At 44.5% G+C, this 7,891-nt stretch overlaps 1 non-coding gene across 1 annotated transcript; it reads left to right on the top strand.

Moving 5' to 3' along the window:
* Positions 1-1,893: 1,893 nt before the first annotated feature.
* LOC119518337 lies at positions 1,894-2,000 on the top strand. The gene has a single exon (XR_005213727.1). It is a non-coding gene; the product is annotated as a U6 spliceosomal RNA (small nuclear RNA).
* Positions 2,001-7,891: the final 5,891 nt, after the last annotated feature.

A 7,891-nucleotide genomic window follows, 5' to 3' on the forward strand; every position in this document is an offset into this window, starting at 1 on the left:
CTGGAGCTGGGCTTTTGACAAGTTCAATTTGAGATGCCTGTTTGACATCTCAGGTGGAGTAGATATTTGCACACGTGAGTCTAAGCTCAGTGTGATTCAGCCTCTGGCCATGCTAGGATTTGTGTCATCCTCTGGCATTTCTCATCTGAATTTAGATCCTTTGCTGAACTTGTCACATCTTTTATTGGAGCTTATATACTAACCGTGTAAGTTCTGACTCTCATGGGCAGTGAACACTGCAGCCTGGATCAACTACATTTGTATCCCCCAGGCTACGTCGATGCCTCTTTGTCCTTCACACACCTGCGACAGTGCAGGAAGGGAGAGGGGAATCTCGCTGACTTGGGAGGAAAAGCCGAGCGAGGGATGCCTCTGTCTTTCTTTTATTACTCTGACATCTGCCCCTCTGGTGGCCCCGTGGCTCTCTGTTTGTAGATTTAAAGTCCAGGGACACTGCTGACTGCCTCTTCCCTACCACTGATGGTGTGCTATAGTCCAAGAACAAAAGGGAGAAGTCACCATACTCTTTGGTCCTGGAATCGTGGCTGTTCACCAGAAGTGAACTTAGATCCATTTCCCAAATACCTGGAAGTTTGCCTTGAGTTGCTTTTTAGTCTCCGTTTTCAGAAAGAAAGATTCCTCTTTAAGGAAGACCAAGTGACTAGCACAATTATATTGTCGAGGCCAATCAGTGCCTCCTTAGCCCCTTGGGCAGGTGAAGCAGCGCCATCCGCTGGCTGGACTCACACACCACAGGGCCCGGTGGACACGTGCACTCCCTTTATTATTTCAAGTGGCCCCGACTGCAGAGACCTGGGATTTTGTAACAGGGTCCAACTCCTTTGAGTACATTTTGATTTTGTTTCCCTAAAACAAAATAACTTCACGACAAAGAGTGATTTACAATCCTGCCTTGCTCATGCAGCAGTCGTCTTCACTATTCTTTGCTTCTTTCTAGTCCTTGGCACTCAGAGTCACATTTACATCATTGTAATCCCTGTGTACACATATTTGAATTAATACAATTTTGTATTATCATTTTTCTGAATCATGCACTGGGTGCTGGCTGGGTGCCATGCCCTGTGCAAAGAACCCCATGACCACTACCTCGTTTAGTCTCAGCCACACTCGTTAGCCTTATTTCATGGGTGAGGAAGCTGAGGCGCAGGGCTTGAAATTTCATTGCCAGTGTGTGTGATTTTGTGCTAATCATGTACTTTTTCTGAGTCTCAGTCGAGGACTGATAGGGTAATGTTTATGATAAACTGTAATTTTAATTATCATTATAAACAATCACTTATAACCCTCCCTCAATAATTCCCCTGCTGTTAGATATTATTTATTTATTTGTTTTGGTTGTTTGAGTAACATGGCAATGAATGGATCATGTTGCTTTATTTTTCTTTCTTTAAAAACTCCTTAGAACAAAGGAATACCATGGCATTTTAAAAGGACTCCTGATAATGTGGCTCCCAGCAGGGACTGTGCTATTTTTATCACAATCTTGTAATACCAGATAATTTCTAAAATTCCCCTAATGTAGTGGGTGTAAAATCCTGCGACATTATTTGAGCAGGCATTTCTTTGATTACAAGTGAAGTTGAGCACTTTTCCAGTAGTACTTCTCTTTTCATGAATTGTCTTTTCCATTTTTTTGACTGTTTATATATTGGGGGCTTACTTTGTTTTTTTCCTATCAACATGTGTAAGTAAACTCTTTATATAACATAGAAATGAGTGCTTTGTTAAATATGCTACCAGTGTTTTCTCCAGTATATTTTTCTTTTGATTTTAGTTACGCTAGTTTCGTCAAATGGCTGTTTATTTTATAACGTACCAACTGTCCATTCCTTGTGATTTCTTTCAACTTAACCTAGACAGTTACCATCCCTCCTGCTCACTTTGGCAGCACACATACTAAAATTGCAACGATACAGAGAAGCTGAGCATGGTCCATGCACTAGGATGACACAGAAATTTGTGAAGCGTTCCATTCTTTTATGGTATGTGAATTACATCTCAATAAAGCTGTTGTGAAAAAAAGTTATCATCCCTCTAAAGATATGAGGTGGCACAGTAAAGCAAGTTCCTTTTTAGAGGAGAGGATTCTATTTAAGGTTTTTCTATCCATATTCACATGTGATATGTGCCTATAATTTTCTTTTTGTGTTCCATCTTTATCAGACTTTAGGAAAAAGATCATGCTTGCCTAATGGATATAAAGCTACTCTTGTCTCATTTTGCATTCCAGATGATTTATGCAACATCAAAATCATCTTTTCTTGAAAATATAAAAAGTGTCCCGGTGGAAACATTGGTACCAGCTGCAATTTTTTGTAGTTGTTCAGTCTTTATATTTCTAGAAATTATTTATTTCATTAAAGATTTCAGTTTATTAGCCTCCAAGTGTGTATAACATTCTCTTTAGATTTGGAGGAAAAAAAATCTATTTTCTTTAAGTTGTCCTATCTCCTTTGTCATTTCTAATTAAAAACGTTCCCTTAATTATATTTTTCAGTGGTTTGTTTATTTTAGTAGTTTTATCAAAAGACCAGTGTTTGAACTAATTTATCATTTTACTGCTTTTTTATGTATTTTTTTACAATTTCTTTATTTCAACTTTTATCTTTATTATCTGCCTCTATAAAAATTATTTTTCCTCTTAACTTTTAAATTGAAGGCTTTGTTAATATAAACTTGGATAATTCCAGTCTGAATAGGATTCTGAAGCCTGAAACAAGTTGTCAGTCAGGGACCAGGGAGGACACTAGGGCCCACACCAGCTAGTTGGATGGAGGGAATTTCATGCCAGGAACTAGCTGTATAGATGAGCTGGCGAGTGGCCACAGAGATGGGCAGCAGCTGCGAACGCCTGCTCCCCTCCTCCCGCACTCAGCTGGAAGGACCAAGAAAGGAGGGAGGGTCGCTAGACCCCAGGAGCTGGGGCGGTCAGGTGTTTTGGTTGTTACAGTAGCTCGGGGCGGGGTGGCAGGGCATACACTGGGTTCCCCCCCAAACCCATCTCCTGCCAGAGCCTCTCTTTTACAGAAACTGGACAGAAGTTGGTTGGCAAAGGTGCCTAAGAACTGCAGCTTGAAGGGGTCAGCTTCCTGAGAAAGGAGCAGAAGAGGCAGCCAGTGGACTAGAACCCACCCTCCCCTTTGTGTGCAGGTTCGGTGGAAAGGCTGTGTGATGCTACACAGAGGACAGCACCAGCAGCTGGAAGCTGTAAAAATCTGTGTGAAGTCTTGGCTTCTGCATCCCCATCCTCACTCTTCCTGTCTCCCTTCTTGGCTCTCAATAGCTGCACGCATTTTAAAAAGATACGTCAAGTGTCCACCCTGGCTCTTTTCTCGGTCAGTTTTCTCTCCTTTGGCCACCTTATTCCCAGCCTTGATTCCAACAGGCACCTGGGTACAAGGGTGCCCAGCTCTCTATCTCTAGTTCTGACTTCTTTCCTCAACTCCAGACTGGTGTTTCTAGTTGCTTCCTAGACATCACAGACACCTCACATCACTACAAATTGAATGTATTCTTCTCCTATTCCTTTCTTAGTTGATAGGACTTCCTCCACCCAGGCACCGGAGCTGGCAGGCTTGGAGCAGCCCTTAACCCTTCCTTCTTCTCATGTCTCGCATGGGTCTCCACACATCTCTTCACTTCTTTGCCCTAAGATTTCCCTGCTTCTTTCATCTTATCTCTATGGCACCTGCACCAGCTCTGGCCCTCATTACTTCTCATCTGGCTTCTGACAACAGTCTTCTAATGGTTCTCCATCTGGCATTCCTCTTTTCCAGTCCATTCTCCACACTGATCCCAAAGCAATAGTTTTGGAATATCACTTGGCTCATATCACTCAAGGCTGCAAACTCTCAAAGGTCCTCCAAGGGGTAAGGGCCTGGACTGGCTCCTGCCTACTCCCCCCACCCCCACCCTTTTGCCTTTTTCCACCTTCACTCACTGCTCCAACCATGCCAGTGACTTTCTCTCCCCCAAGGAGGCTGGGTTCTTTCATATTCCTGCACCTGTGAGCCTATGAGGCAGCGGTTCTCCAAGGTCTGTCCCTGGCCCAGCAGCAGCAGCAGCACCTGGGAACTTGTTAGAAATGTACATTCTCCGGTCCCTCCTGGACCTGCTGAATCAAAACTCTAGAGTCATGCCTGGGACTCAATAGCCCTCCAGGTGATTCCAGTCCTGGTGAGGTTGAGAACCATGGTGGCAAGGTACCTCCCCTCCCACCTTGAATCCTGTTCAATTACAGGTGTCTGCTTTGTGTAGCTTTTCCTGTCACCCCTGGGCAGAGTTAATCACCACCTCGTCTATGTAACCCCAGCACTTTGCCGATACTTCTACTAGAGCTGTTAAAACCAATCTATCTGTTAAAATAGACTGCAAGTTCCTCCTAGGAATGGACTGTGTCTTCTTCATTTTTATATCCTCAATTCCTAGAAATTTCTAGAAATGCACTTGGCTCTGGTGCTCAGAACACACACACACACACACACACACACACACACACACAGGTAAATGAATAAAATTTAAAATTGTGTAATGAACAGTTAAACAATGCTTACAACCAGGTGCTGTTCTAAGTATTATAAAAATTTAAAATCTTTTAATCCTCATCAAAACCCTAAGCATTGGAGTTTATGGTAACTACCACTTTCCAGATGAAGTAATTGAGGCACAGTGAGGTTAACGTAACTGAAAGCCGTGCTGCTTGCTAGTGAGCGGCAAAGTTGCAATTTGAGTTCTGGCCAGTCTGGCTCCTGGTTGCAGGTTCTTAACTCCTACTCCAAGCTGCCTCTCAGCAGGATTAGCTGTATTAAAAGGATGTGTGGAGAGGCCAAAGTGATGGGCAAACCAGGCTGCTCTTCGCTGTGGAAATCCTGCGTGGTGCTGGGCGTAGCTCTTGCTCCAGCTTAGGCAATCCCCGAGGTCACGGAGCCGGCTCAGCATGGAGCAGCTACTCAGTCGGCTCCTGTGGTCTGCTTGGCAGTCGTCTCCTTACAGGAGGAGGGTTCCTGGGCTGATGGTCTGGAAGATCTTGTTTTGAGGGCCAGCTACCCCCACTGGCCAGAAGCCCTGAGGATGAGGGTGAAGTTGTAGTTTTTCACCCTGTATGTGTCAGTCTGTTCCAAGGAAGGTTTCTGGAGACCTTTAAGAAGAAAAGGCATGGCAGTATTCTCTCCAGGGTAGCAGAGGCATTCACCCACCCGGAGAACCGTTGGCTTTCCTGAAGGTTTATATAAGTTAGTCCCGGTTCTGAAGCTTTCTCCCACTGCCATTTGGTTCCTGAAGAATAGGACTTCTGGAGTTCACCAAATGAAGGCCCTATTTTAGTACACAAGTGCTTAGCAAATCACCATTAGGTGTCTAACTACATACCATGAAGGTGGGATACAAGTGTACATATGGCTTAGGAGAAATTCCTAGAGTAGGTGGAGAGAAGAGCTAAGGCATATCCATGAAGAATTAGGACAGGGCATAATTTTACATATTAGCATACAGAGATTAGTGGAGATTCAAGTGCCAGACTGAATGATACCGATAATTAGAGATCTGTTGTAAGATGCAGATTATGTGTTATGAGTACTAAGTTAGAGAAAGTAGATAAATGAAGGCTGAGGTGGGGCGGGAAAGTTTCAGGAGGGGATGCGATTTCATCTGAGTCATGCAGGAAGATGATAAAATAATAATGGCTAATTTTAATTGAGAGCTTGACTGTGTGCTGGGTGCTCTTCTAAGTGTTTTTATTAATTCATTTAATTTTCACAATAGCCCTATGAGGGGTAGGTCTCCTTAATATCCCCATTTTACAGATGAAGAAACTGAGGGCACAATTAGGTTAAGTAATTGTTCAAGGTTACACAGCTGGAAGATGGAGGAGCTTGGATTTGAGCCCATAGCATACCTTCAGCCCTTATGCTTAATCACTGGATTAGATAAATAGGGTCATTTCTTTCTTCTCAGATACTTGGGAGCCCAGGTTATGGCCCTGGGTTGAGTGGGGTTGGAGCAGGACCAACTTGTGAGTGGCAGAGTACGAGGCCAAGGGTGATCTGAGAAATGGGACCCACCTGGAATTGGTCATCAGGTACCATGTGTCCATCTGCAGAAGATGGGCAGAGAGGCAGGAGCCAAACCTTAGCTACAGGTGGGAGAACAGAGGTGGCAGACACTGGGGAGGGTCTTCACACCACCTGCCTCTGCCAGACACTGGGGAGGGTCTTCACACCACCTGCCTCTGCCTTCCATCGCTTCCCTCCGCATCTGGCGTGGGGTCTAGGCTCCCGTCAGCTCAGTGACCTTCTAGCTGAAATCTCTAACAACCTGCCTTCGCAGTCCTCATCCTCACCTTTGATCTTAGTCATACCCTTCTGGCAAAACCTCAATTCTGGAATGCTGGAAAAATCCAACTGTTCACTTTTCCCGAGCAGCCAGACTCTGGTGGAGAAAGTTACCCATCAAGGCCGATGGAATCTTCCAGAAACTCATGATCGCTGGTTGCAGCTGTGCCCTTAGCACCACCCAGCCATCCTATGGTAGGTCCAGCACTCTGTCGCTTGTCTGGACATCCGAAGCAGCCTCCTAATTGGTCACCATTCTTATCCCCCTCCATCAGTTCCTAACAGCAGTCGAATGATGGCATTAAAGAGCAATCAGATCATATCAGCCTCCTGTTCACCTCCTTGGCCCCCAGTTGCTTTTCATCCCAAAGTCCTTAGGTCCACAAGTTCCTCCATGATTTAGTTTCTCCCTGATTCTCTGGTCTTCTCTCTCACCATATGCCTTCTCACTCACTCCACTCCAGCCTCACGGGGGGAGCTTTCTGTTCCTCAGATGCACCAAGCTTGTTCCTGCTTCAGGCCTTCGCACTGTTCCCCCTGCCTGGGGTGCCCTTCCCCCAGTGCCACCTATTTAGGAAGGCCTACCCTTCCCATTCTAGGTGGAGTTGCTCTCCCTCCATCATTCTTCATCACTTTTGTTTCCTTCAAAATACTTATCACCATGTGAAATTCTTACTTGTTTCTCTATTTTGGCAGAGGCTGTTGAATGCCTACTCAACACTCATTTTCCCTCTTTTTACTAATGGAACCCAATTTTTTATGGCAAAGATATATTATCCAGCTGGGATTATATTTCCGCCCCAGCCTCCCTTGCAGGTAGGAGCAGCCAGTGATCTGTACTTATTACCTATGGGTTAGTCCTTCTAGGAAAGCTCTTTAAGCAGCTGGGAGACATCCTTTCTTGCCTCTCTCCTCTCTCTCTCTTCTTGCTAGAATGTGGATAAAATGAATGGAGCTATTGCAGCCACTTTAGAATATGAGGTGCTCTGGAAGATAAAAGCCACATGCTGAGGATGGTGGTTCAGAAAGACAGGAGGAGTCTGGGTTCCTGATGATGTTGTAGAGCCTCACTACAGTCCTGGACGGCCAACCCTCAGGCTTACATTATGTAGGGGAAACAAGAGCTCTAATTTGCTTAAGTTGATGCTATTTAATTCTGTTATACTCAGCCAAAACGTATGTTTAACTATGAACCTATTGACAATCTTTCTTCTCTCACTAGAATGTAAACTTCAGAAATCCAAGAACTTTTGTTTTATTGTTACTACCAAAGCCTGATACCTAAAATATTATCTGACTCATAGTAGGAGCTCGATAATGAATGTGTGTATGGTAGTTGTGAGGGCCTGATGAGATTTCCCGAGGTGCTATTTATGGGGTATGTATTACGCGGGATAGCTGCGTTATGCTGAGCTAATAACATTAAACTATCAGTGATCTAAAACAACAGCAGCTCATTTCTGCTCAACTTGGGTCATTTGTGGGTCTGAGCAGCTTTACAGATGGGCGTCTTTCTCCTTTACAACCCACTCTATCTCTAC

Source organism: Choloepus didactylus, chromosome 21 (assembly GCF_015220235.1).
Source record: "Choloepus didactylus isolate mChoDid1 chromosome 21, mChoDid1.pri, whole genome shotgun sequence".
NCBI lineage: Eukaryota > Metazoa > Chordata > Mammalia > Pilosa > Megalonychidae > Choloepus > Choloepus didactylus.